At 44.6% G+C, this 13,135-nt stretch overlaps 1 protein-coding gene and 1 pseudogene across 1 annotated transcript in view; both read left to right on the top strand.

Annotated features, from left to right (window-relative positions):
* UNC80 (unc-80 homolog, NALCN channel complex subunit) overlaps positions 1 to 13,135 on the top strand; it is a 303,637-nt gene that overhangs the window by 137,949 nt on the left and 152,553 nt on the right. The gene's annotated exons all lie outside the window — the stretch shown is intronic.
* LOC131189419 (U2 spliceosomal RNA) lies at positions 1,857 to 1,995 on the top strand (annotated as a pseudogene).

Here is a 13,135-nt window from a genome sequence, read left to right as displayed (position 1 = left end):
ACTTTGCTAGGACTTTGGCAGAGCTGCAGAGGCACGCCTGATTCGGATTTCCCTGACCCGGCCGTCAGCGGAGGAATGGGACACGACAATGACTTGAATGCTGATCGAATATTATTCTAATAATGTTTTATTATAAAACTAGAGGTTTTTGTAAATAAAGACTATCTTCTATTGTCTATCTATGAGAAGCTCTGTTTATTGACAGATTATAATTGATATCAAGAAATTCATATAAAGTTAGAATTACATTCTATATATTGTTTTTTAAATATTTTTTATTTTAAATATAAATAATACAAACTTAATACATATAAATCTAAATACAAAAAAGGAAAAAAAATAAATATTACAGTGCACCCCCCATTTTTTTCCTTATATTTCTTCTTCTACAACAACTAAAAGATATACAATATATTCCAATTGTGCCCTTATCCCCTCCAAAACAACATGTATTCTTGAGTAGGTTTATTCCCTTTGCCTTCCACCAACACTGTTTTTATAAAATCCCCCCAGATTTCATTATAATTGTTTGCTTTAATCATCCCTTCTTTAAATTTAATTTCTGTTGTTAATTTATCATTTGTTGCCATACTCCAAATTCCAGTATTCCTCAAAGATTCTGTGAATGTGTCACCATGTGATTTTGTTTCACCAAATCACCATGCGATAGAGTTGGCGGCACGACTAAACGTTTGGCTGCTCAAGCCAGCCTCCAGCAACCATCAATCGACCAAATACTGACACCGACAGACCCGTTCAACTTTTGTAACAGAAACATTCACGGACTTAAATATATATACATTCTGAAGGAAGAAATCGAAGAAAAGCAGGATGCTGCAAGAAGAAAGATGGAAAGTTAGCAGCACGATAGCTGGCACAAGAGATCATCACCATTATTTGTAATCCACTATATTTCCCAAATTCAAATAGGTGTAAATATGTCCTCTCTATAATAACTACAGGATTTTGAAATGTTAATAATGTATCATCTGCAAATAAATTTATTTTAGTTTTCTTCTGTACACCAATTCCTTCAATCAATGAATCTTCCCTAATTGCATTTGCCAAAACCTCCATCAATAATGCAAATAAGATTGGGGTTAAAGGGCAACCCAGTCTCATTCCCTGTTTAAGGTTATTGTCTCTGTAACACCATCATTTATAACTATTCTCGCTTTATTCTCTGAATATAGTTGATTTATCACTTTTCTATTTTTTCCCAAAACCTAGCTTCTTTATTAATATCTTCAATATAGGCCATTCCACACAATCAAAGGCCTTAAATACATCTAATTCTACTACACCTGCCTTTGTTATACAACAACCTATATTTAATACTCTTCTTACTACATCTGACATTTGTTGGCCTCTTATAAATCCACAATGGTCATTTTTAATATAATTCTCTATAAATATATTCAATCTATTTGCCAATATCGCTGTAAAAATCTTAGCATCCTGATTAATAAGGGATATTGGTCTATATGATCCTGGGCTTGTATGATCTTTACCTGATTTCACTATCAATATTATCAAAGATTGCTTCCAGGAACTTGGAATATTTTCCCCTTCCATTATTTTATTAAACATTATCTTCATCTTCGGAACCAATAGTCCTTTAAAATTTTTATAATATTCAACGCCTAGTCCAGCTGACCCTGGTACCTTACCCTTTTCAATTTATTAATAACTTCCACTATCTCCTTTTCTTCTATTTGTGATGCCATTATTTCTTTATTGTATTCTCGGATTTTATAATTTAAATTCTTTTCTATGTATGCCTGACTTTCATTCACATTCTATATATTATTAAAGGTGAAAGATTTATACAGGATGATATGAAGAGAAATCAGAGTATCGCTTCTCAGCCTTTTGGCTAAGCTCAAGTGTAGTATCTATTCTATACTGTATATTAAGAATGTCAACATCCAAGTTACTTTTCCTGGGATCTTTCTTTTTGCTGGATTTGGATATTCATACAAATTTCCACCATTTGTTCTGACATCCAGTTTGCTTTCCGCTGTTCTTTGTTTTTTCTTCTCACATTAATCTTTAGCAGTTTATTTGATTTCATTCCACAGTTCATTCCCGTTTCCTTATTGGTGAGTTTTAGGGCTTCTTTCTTCCATCCCATGTTTCTCCTGGAATTCTGTTTTTGTAGTTGGACATCTTGAAGGCTTTAATCTACTCATGTCATAACAATCAAAAAAATAAGAAACCTCAGCTCTTTCTCAGTAGATTGTTGAATGCCATCTGACCCAGTGGTGAAATTCTAAAATTTCCCCTACCGGTTCTGTGGGCGTGGCTTGGTGGTCATGTGACCAGGAAAACAAACTATCACACTTTACACAAAAATAACACAACTGACTCACACACAATCCAAAAGCAACTGGATTTCATACAGAATGGCTCCTGCAACAAGCAGGAACATCGCAGAGTCACAGAGGTCCAAAAACAACTATCATACTTTACACAAAAATATTGGTTCAGAGAATACACAGAATAGATAGTTAAAAATGCTTTAAAAAGTAAAAAAAAAAAAAGTTCCCACCATCACGTGGCACAGCTGATTGTCACAGCTGATTGTCGGAACCATTTTTTTTTTTTACTTTTTAAAGCATTTTTTTACTATCGGTTCTGGTGAAACAGTAGCTTTTTCACTACTGGTTCGGGCAAACCCTAACCCTAACACCCCTGATCTGACCTAAAGGACCCATCATCTGGCACTATATTATTCATCACTTTATGTGGCCTATTCATGTGGCCTGAAAATTCATGTGGTGTTATTTTTATTAATATATTAATATTAATATTAATATATTTTATTATATTAATAAATAAATATATTTTATTTTTTTAAAGCAAAGTTAAAATACAAAATACCAAAAAAAAATACAAAAAAGAAAAAGGACAAAAAACACAACACAAACAAAACATTAAAAAATCATGTGGTTTACTTAGTAATTGCCTCCTCCTGTGCAGTATGAAATGATTACTTTGTTATTGTTTCTAAAACAATTATCCTCATTCACCACTTCCTATAATGTTATTTAATATCTCTGCTTTAGGTATGGGGATAGATAGATAGATGTAGATGTAGATGTAGATACTATTATGAGTATGTGTGGACCCTATCTAACAAAATGAAATTCAATGTAGAGAAAAATAAAATCTTACACTTAGGCAAGAAAAACCAAAATTACATATATAGACTGGATGAAACCAGGCTTAATAATAACAGTGTGCAGCATCAGCCAAAAAAGACAATGCAATCCTAAATTGATTAACAGAGGGATACAATACCACTCTATAAAACCTTAGTAAATTTCTTCTGCGCATGTCCAAGATGGCGCCGCCCTGCTGATCGGGGGCGCGGCGACGGGCCTTTCCGGGCTCTTTTTGGGTCTGGGGGGGGGGCTTGTTTCCACCATAGGCCCCCGCCCTGGTGGAGGAAGATCCAGCCACCCGTAAATAGGGTGGCTGGGCGCTGCGACTCCAGCGGGCGTTGGGAGAAGCCCGAGTCACGGCGGAGCCACGGCGCCTCAGAGGTAATCCTGGCGGCCTGGCGGGCTGCCGAGCCGCCAGCCTTTTTGGCGGTTTGGCGGCGGCGGCGGCGGCGGCGGCGGCGGCGGGGTAGGCGTTGGCAGCGCCCCTGGACCTACCTGGAAGACTTGGCCAGTGGAAGTTGGGTTTGGAGTTTGGGCGTCTCCGGTGGCGATGGGAGGGGCCCCGGAGGGGCTGCGCCTCAATGAAGATCTGGAGGGCCGCCCGGGTTCCATCGGCCTCTTTGAACCTGCGGTGGCGGGCGGCCTGGCCCTTCCCTCTCCGTCGGGCATTGGCACGGTGAGCCCTGGGTCTGCTGGCGGATTTGGCGGCGGGTGTCCCCTCTCATCTGGGGAGCTCCAGTGGCCTGCTCGCGGTGGCGATGGGGCGTTCCGGTGGCGATGGCCTGGCGGAGGCGGTGGCGGCGGCCTGCCCGGTGCTTTGAAGTGGCGGATGGCCCGATAGGCCCAGGGTGGCTGTGACCTTGCCTAGTGGCGCGGATATGTGGCAGCGCCGGAGGAAGGCCTGCGGGCCCAGCGGACACCCCTCCACTATTTACCATCTTTATAACATCTCTACCATCGTTCCTCTCCCCTTCTTCCTTAGCCCACCCCAGGTCGTTTGTATGGGGTGGTGAACTGACTGAGTCAGCGGTTTTGTCATCTACCGCACATGGATTATCTCGAACTATTTCCCATCAGGACAGACTGGTCATGGTCATTTTATCATCTGTTATGACTTTTGCTGCCAACTTGACCAGCCCAGGATGGGCCTTGCCGGACCGTCTCAGTGATGCGAACATTTACGCGGCTGACCTCTTGCCCTGCGAGATGCCCCTCTCTGGTCTGGCCCTCAGATTATCGAGGCCCACCTTGAGGCAGGCTTTGGGTCGAGGTGGCATGCGAAAAATAGGAGGCTTAGGGTTTTAATTGGCTGTTTTAATAGATTTTTAAGGGAGTTTTAAAGGGATTTTAAGGGGAGGAAACCGGCGGGCTTGGGTTGGGGGTGGGAGGAAGGGTGGGTGTTGGGGTAACCCGTCGGGGAGTCCAGTTCCTGCGCATGCTCGTGGCGGGGTTGGTGGGTCCGAGGTCATGGGGAGTCGGTGTTCCATTGGTTGAGGTGGTGCTATTTCCACGGTAAGGGGAGGGGCAGATATGGCGGAAGTGGGGCTCATATCGTGTTAGGGGTGCGCTCGATGCTTACAGGCGATCGCGCGCCCGAGCCTCAAACTTCTCCCGTTCCCGGATGGTCAGGATCCTCAGGGCCCTGGCCTTGGCTGATGTTATGCAATGCACGGTCCGTGGCCAATAAGGCCCCTAATTCACGATCTTATTCAGGGGTGCCGCGGACCTTATGGGCGTTACGGAGACCTGGTTGGGCCCAGAAGGCGTGCCCTTGTTCAGATGTGCCCACGGGTTTCCGAGCATTTCATCAGCCGAGGGCCAGGGTAGGGGTGGTGGGGTGGCGGTTGTGATTAGAGAGTCTAGAGCCGAGGAGACCACTGTACCTCAGATTGCGGGTGCGAATCCCTCTTTGTGAGATGGGGTCATAGATGTCAGATGGGCTTGCTGGTGGCGTACCTGGCTCCTTGCTACGTGACAGCTGCCCTGCCCGAGCTCCTGGAGGTGCTTGCTGGGGTGGCAGTTGAGACCCCAGACTTTTAGTCATGGGGACTTTAACTTGCCATCGTCCGGCTCGTCATCGACGGTAGCTCGGGAGTTCATGGCTACCATGACGGCGTTGGACCTGACCCAAGTAGTTGATGGCCCTACTCACATTGGGGTGGCACTCTGGACCTGATTTTGTCTCTGGTCAGTGGTTGAGAGATCTGGACTTAAAGGAAATAGTCATTGAACCTTTGTCATGGTCAGATCACTCTCTTCTTCGTCTGGACTTTCTGACCGCCATTCACCACCGCAGGGAGGCGGAGCCGACACGTTGGTTCCGTCCCAGGCGCCTGATGGACCGGAGGGTTCGGACGGAGCTTGGGCCATTTCCTGAGGTCTGGCTCACGGCTCGGCTGAGGAACTTGTTGCGGCCTGGGAGCGGGCGCGGCGGGGCCTTAGACCGGGTCGTGCCTTTGCGACCTCTGACCCGGCGCGGGTCCCAACCAGCTCCTTGGTTCTCCGAGGAGCTGAGAGGGATGAAGCGCGGAGAAGGCGCCTAGAGAGTTCCTGGAGGTCTAGCCGTTCAGAAGCTGATCGGACACTAGTGAAGTCCTATACTAGGGCTTACCTAGTGGCAATGAGGAAGCGAGGCGTACCTCGCCTCCTCCCTCATTGCATCGGCAGATAACCGCCCAGCCGCCCTGTTTGGGTGACCCGCTCCCTCCTACACCAGGGGCGGGATGACCCGATGCAGGGACGTGCTGAGGAGTTTAACGGTTATCTATACGATAAAATCGTTCAACCGGGATGGTTTGGACCAAGATTGCGGTGATCTGGTGAGGCGGCTGAGGGTGGTCTTGGTGACATTGTATGGGATGAGTTTGACCCTGTCGCTCCGAGGACATGGACAGGTTGTTGGGAGGCTGAATGCCACCACATGTTTACTGGACCCGTGCCCCTCCTGCTTGGTGCTGGCCACGCAGGAGGTGACACGAGCTGGCTCAGGCGATTCTGGCGCTTCTTTGGTGGAGGTGTCTTTCCGGCCGCCTTGAAAGAGGCGGTGGTGAGGCCCTCCTCAAGAAGCCTTCCTGGACCCGGCTGTTTTAGGTAATTATCGTCCGGTCTCCAACCTTCGCTTGGCGAAGGTTGTAGAAATATGGTGGCATATCAGTTTCCCTTGCACCTGGATGAAACTGTCTATCTAGACCCGTTCCAGTCCGGTTTCCGACCCGGTTACAGCACGGAGCGGCTTTGGTCGCGTTGGTGGATGATCTCTGGAGGGCCAGGGATGAGGTTGTTCCTCTGCCCTGGTCCTATTAGACCTCTCAGCGGCTTTCGATACCATCGACCATGGTATCCTGCTGCGCGGTTGGAGGATTGGGAGTGGGAGGCACCGTTTATCGGTGGTTCTCCTCCTATCTCTCCGACCGGTCGCAGTCGGTGTTGACAGGGGCAGAGGTCGGCCCGGGCGCCTCACTTGTGGGGTGCCGCGGGGTCGATTCTCTCGCCCTTCTGTTTAACATCTACATGAAGCCGCTGGGTGAGATCATCAGTGGTTTCGGTGTGAAGTACCAGCTGTATGCGGATGACACCCAGCTGTACTTTTCTACACGGACCACCCCAACGAAGCTATCAGTGCTGTCCCGGTGTCTGGAGGCCGTCTGGTCTGGATGGGGAGAAACAGGCTCAAGCTCAATCCCTCCAAGACAGAGTGGCTGTGGATGCGGCATCCCGGTACAGTCAGCTAAATCGCGGCTGACCATCGGTGGCGAGTCACTGGCCCCGATGGAGAGGGTGCGCAACAGCGTCCTCCTGGATGAGCGGCTGTCTCTAGAAGATCATTTGACGGCCGTCTCCAGGAGAGCGTTCTACCAGGTTCGCCTGGTGCGCCAGTTCGCCTTTCTGGACCGGGAGGCCCTATGCACGGTCACTCACGCCTCGTGACGTCTCGCCTGGATTACTGCAACGCTCTCTACATGGGGCTCCCTTGAAGGGCATCCGGAGGCTACAGTTAGTCAGAATGCGGCTGCGCGGGTGATAGATGGAGCCCTCGTGGCTCCCGCATAACACCCATCCTGCGCAGGCTGCACTGGCTACCTGTGGCCTTCGGGTGCGCTTCAAGGTTTTGGTGACCACCTTTAAAGCGCTCCATGGCATAGGGCGGGTTATCTACGGGACCGCCTACTGCGACCAGATACCTCTCACCGACCCGTGCGCTCTCACAGGGAGGGACTCCTCAGGGTGCCGTCAGCTAGGCAGTGTCGTCTGGCGACGCCCAGGGGGAGGGCCTTCTCTGTGGGGGGTCCCGCCCCCCGGCACGAGCTCCCCCCAGGCCTCCGTCAACTTCCGGACCTTGAACCTTCCGTCATGAGCCCAAGACACATTTATTCATCTGTGCAGGACTGGCTTAGATTTTAAATTTTACAGGGGTTTTAAATTGATTTTAATATTTATATTTCCATTTTTAATAATAGGGCATTGGAATAAGTTTTTTAAAGATTATTTTAATTTTGTATATTGATGTTTTATATGCCTGTGAACCGCCCTGAGTCCTTTGGGAGATAGGGCGGTATATAAATTTAAATAATAAATAAATAAATAAATAAATAAGTAAGACCACACCTAGAATACTGCATCCAATTTTGGTCACCACACTATAAAAAAATGTCGAGACTCTAAAAAAAGGGCAGAGAAGGGCAACCAAGATGATTAGGAGACTGGAGGCTAAAACATACAATGAACAGTTGCACATACTTGGCAGGGGTAGTCTAGTGAAGAGAAGGACCAGGGGAGACATGATAGCAGTGTTCCAATATTTGTGGGTTTACCACAGAGAGGAGGAGCTATTTTCTAAAGCACCAGAAAGCCAGACAAGGAATAATGGATGGAAACTGATAAATGAGAGATTCAACTTAGAAATAAGGAGACATGTTCTGACAGAGAGAACAATCAACCAATGGAACAGCTTGCCTTCTGAAGACGTGGGAGCTTCATCACTGGAAGCTTTCAAGAAGATACTGGACTGCCATTTATCAGAAATGGTGTAGGGTTTCCTGCTTGGGTGGGGGTTTGGACTAGAAGACCTCCAAGTTCCCTTCCAACTCTGTTAATCTAAGATTATTATATACATATATATATGCAATATACATATGCAATATACATACATACAGACATAGGCATATCACAAAATCAAACTATCATGTCCTTCACCATAGTTCTTTCCTGAATACATATATATTTTCTGGGCTTTCAACTCCTAAAAGGGCAAAGGGAACTTCAGCCCCACTTTAGTAGCATCTCTTTCATGCTTTCGGAGAAAATGCTTTCCATAGGTTTTCATTTATGCAAAAGAAGCAATGTGGGGTGGATTTTGATTATACCATCTGTAGGAGGCGGCAAAAATTGAGCAATACTGTTCCAGCTATTCTTCCAAAATTAGCATCCTTTCTACATGGCTTTTAATTGTTTACAAAAGAATCCAAACTCACATGACTACTCACATAACTCTCACACTTCATACAGCCCTGCTCTAGAAAATAAGGTTGCTTCTAGGGCACTCTTTCCTTTGTCATAAAAAATTATTTTATTTCTAGACATTAAACTGTGTCCGGAATTTTTGGCTGGAATAAGTAGGAGATAACTATGTCACTACTAGTGATTTATTTTGGCCAAAAACAGCTGGCCCAGTGGTGGGTTTCTACTGGTTCACCTTGGTTTGGACGAACCGATAGTGTCAGTGGTGGAAGGCTCCGCCCACCCACCTGGATGTCATCATAGAAGTTCTGCACAAGGTAAGTGGAGCCCACTACTGAGCTACCCCAATCCTCCTACATCAGCTGGGTTGAAAAACTGAGGGCAAACTCAATCAGTGATAAAATAACAGCTCCTAATGGATTGTTGATTAAACAGTGTCATCTGGCAGGATCCAGGAGGCGGCCTTTTCTGTCAAAGCATTAGCAGTTTAGAAACCATCTCCCTGCAGCCCCACCTCCCTCAAGATTAAACTGGATCTGACCCTGCTGGCTTTTTGAAAAGATTTAACAACCTGGATGTTTTCCTGGGCACAGGGGTCAGCAGGTTAGTGGGAGCCCATGAGAAGCTGTTATTTTATTATTGATTGGGTTTACTCTCAGCTGCCTTTGTAGGCTTTTATACTAATGTAGTTTGAAGTTTATTTTTGTAATGTATTTTTTATCTGATGTTAGCTGCCGTGAATCATTATGGTGAAATGGGTGGCCATATAAATCAAATCAATAAATATTCTAGTAAATCTGTTAGTGTGGAAAACTAGCTTACTCACAAATGTTTGTTGTGTCTTGCCTGCTCCCCCTGCCGCAGCTGGGCCTCTCTTATCTCCTGCCGGATGCTGATAGTTCGGAAGAATGTCCTGGCATGCCTCCAGGCCCCAGCCCTGGCACCATGCCCGGACAGGCCGAGCAAGATGAAGGGCCTGACGTGCCTTCAGCCCCCAGTCCTGGCACCATGCCCAGGCAAACGGAGCAACTAAACCCCTCCCCCACAGCATGTGAGCCTGAAGAATGTGAAGCCAGTCATGAGCTCAGATTACCAACAGCTGGAGGCTGGAGAGATCCTCGCTTCCGGAGAATTGAGAGGCGACGTCAGCAAAAAGAAGGGAGGGGCAGGCCTGGATAAGTGCTGAGTCATGGAGCCACACCCCATGGCCTATATAAAGGACCTGCTTTCTGGCATTCTCTGAGTCAGGCAAAGTCTAACTTGGATTGCTGAAGTCACTTCCTGGTCTCCTGCCTGCCTTGAGAACTCTGATAGGACTTTGGCAGAGCTGCAGAGGCACGCTTGATACGGACTTCCCCGACCCGGCCGTCAGCGGAGGAGTGGGACACGACAATATTGCTTCAGGTGCTTTTGAAGAATAACTGATGGGCCTTGTTAGAGAGGACTCTTAGTGATGATACCACTGTGTACAACTGAGGCAGCATGCATTGTGATGTCACAAAGACACAAAGCACAGCAGCAAAGTTTTCCCCTTAAATCAACCCTTGTTCCCTTTTTGAGCTAACATTTCTAACTGTCCTAACACTGCCTCTGTTTAACTCCTGCCAGGATTGATTCAGTTTGGCTATTCTCTCACACTTGTTTCACACTGAGAGCAAGAAATTTAGCATGGCCACTCACATTTTACATTTTCTTTAGAATAAGAACCTACTACCAGTATTGATCCTTCCTTCTTCTGCCCCAACATTACCCCTTGCAGACAACTTGGCTGCCATTTGTTTTAATGCAGAGATAGACTAGCCTACCATTTCAAGTTTTTCTGTCTCAAATTGTACTGGGTCTCCCAATTGAGCAGGGGGTTGGACTAGAAGATCTTCAAGGTCCCTTCCAGCTCTATTGTGATTGAATTCTTCTTGCCTTCATCCTGAACTTAGTGAGTTTTCTCTTTCCTTCCGAAATCCTGCTCCTTCCTATCCCCACTGAGATGGACCTGAGTACCACCTCAAATGGCCTTTTCCTCCCTGTGAGCACTTATTTTCTTCTCCAAGCAAGTCTGAAGCCTTTTTTTTGCTAGATAAGATGTACCTTAGGAATGAGAGGGATAAACCAAGTGTGAAAAGAACCAGCCAGGTGATTCTAATCCCTAAACAATTGCTTTTGAATTAACAACAATTCTTCCATTCTTATTGCACAAGAGGAAAAGAATATGCTAGTCTCCTCTCATCACCACCACCTCATACCCCACCATCCATAGTCTGATTAACATGAGTCTTCCTAGATTTGTTTGCTGGTTTTTCAAAAGTGTACAGAAATATTTCTGACATATTTAAGAGTGATGGTGAGAGGACATTAAATCTGCCCCAGATATAACAATAATAGAATAACATATCAATTATATAGAATAAGATAGAATAGTTCTAACCTGTGGTCAATGTCTTTTTGAATGTAACCTTTTAGCAAAGGCTAACTTGTATGGCAAAAGCCCTTTGAAATGCTTTGAGGCAGGAGTGGGTGGGGGTGGGGGGGTTCTACTTACCTTTACTACCAGTTTGCAATGGGAGCATGCACGAATGAATGCAGATCAATTGTAAGCAAACTACAAGACCCTGGAATCTGTGTGCTGGCCAAGTGGGAGAATATTATGAAATTGAAATTGCTAAGATTTGCACAGGCCTGGAGAAATGTTGTGATAGTGTGAGAAATCCCTCCTATGGAAAATAGATTGCTGGCTGAAGAGGGATAGAAGTTTCTGATCAAAGAAAAATGGATTTTTCATCTTTTGGAACAAACAAAGAAGAAAGTTATGTATGGGAAGAACCTGTGTCACAAAAACCTCATGTAAGGAAGGAGAGTTTTACTAGCAGGCTACAAGTGATGTTTGGAAAATGTGAGGGAAAACTGGATAAGCTCTCCATAGGCGCAATTATTTCATTATCATAAGTCTCAGTACTACCTGCTTTTACACACCCATTGTTTCAGATGTTTCTCCTCTTTTTTTCTCATTGCACAGTCCTGGAGAGCCAATGAGAAAAAAATCCTAATGTTTCAAAATTGTTCTTAAATATCTTAATTATCTGATAGAACCAAGGTTCCTAAATAAATTAAAACAGGAGCATAGGCCTAGCCTCACTGTCACCACTGAATGTAATAATAACTCTGAGGTGGCCACATTCACAGCATTCATGCAGAATTTAAGACTTTGTGTTTACCAACTTCTAAACCTATATATTATTCTCAAAAATGCCCTTGGTCATATCTTGTCATAAAGCTGTCAGCCTGGCGCCCCTTCCATCTTTCATGTCCTGAATTATAGATTAAATATTCTGGTCTAATATAAACAAAACAAAGCACCAATATGTTACCAAGCAAGATGGATTTATTTTCCACATCGCTTTATTGTTCATCTATATAAAACTGATTAGAAATCCAGACTGCAAGCTGTGAGGTAAGTGATCTGAGGAAATAATATATTTAGGGAGATCAAGGGTTACTGCATTCAGTGTTGTCTCACACTTATTTACAAAGCTGATAATGAATCTTAACAACAAAAATACTACACTGACTTAGCTCAAAAAAATAATAATAATCCAATATGTACATCTCATATGATTTGGATGTTTTGCGTGGGCATTGTCCTCCAGGAATGAAAGTTGTTGACAGAAAGAAAAGAGGATCCTGCATCAAATAAATGCAATTAATATAAAGATGGGAAATGAGTTATCAAAGATGGGGCCTGAAAGTGGGAAGGAGGCAAGTTACCTTGGTTTCCATATCTGCAAAATTTAGAGGAGGTTAGATTCTGATGAACTAAGCAATACAGAACTCATCTGGCGAAAAGACTGAACACACACACACACACACACACATTATATTTTTATAAGACATAATATATTATTTTGATATGATATTTATACAGTGTTGACTAAAGATGACAATAATGTTTAGATAACTTTAGACATTAGACAGATAGAAAACAAAAGGTACACTATGTATATCAGTATTAATTATAATTTAAAATGTCAATGTTAATAAGAATATTATACCTGACTATATTGAGTGTCTTTTCCCCATATGTTTCTTGCTATTTAAAATGCAAGAACAACATGTGGGCACACTCACAAAAACCGATTCTTTTGGTGACTAGTCATGGATATTGCTGCACAGTACAACTTACCAATTGAGATATTAGCTTGGCTGACTGATGTCTTGGTTAAGGTAGGCTGAAAAAGGGTCCATTTAAATTGATTGATTTTGGCTGAATACAGGCAAAGCTAATTCAGCTTACTGTGCGAACATATTCACTACAGTTCTGACAAACAGGGGGAATACTGCTCCTAAGGCACTGAATTCCTGTTATATGCTTTGAATGTATTCAGCAACAGATTTGATTTTGGAGCACTGTATCAATTTGTATTTCAGCTATGAATGTGGAAAAAATGGCTGTTTTCTCTGTGACAGGCTAAAGTAGCTATGAGAAAACAAAAATATCCTAGAGTTCAGAATGAAAAGGA

The sequence above is a fragment of the Ahaetulla prasina genome, chromosome 1, assembly GCF_028640845.1.
Source record: "Ahaetulla prasina isolate Xishuangbanna chromosome 1, ASM2864084v1, whole genome shotgun sequence".
Lineage (NCBI taxonomy): Eukaryota > Metazoa > Chordata > Lepidosauria > Squamata > Colubridae > Ahaetulla > Ahaetulla prasina.
This window is presented reverse-complemented; position numbering and strand designations above follow the sequence as displayed.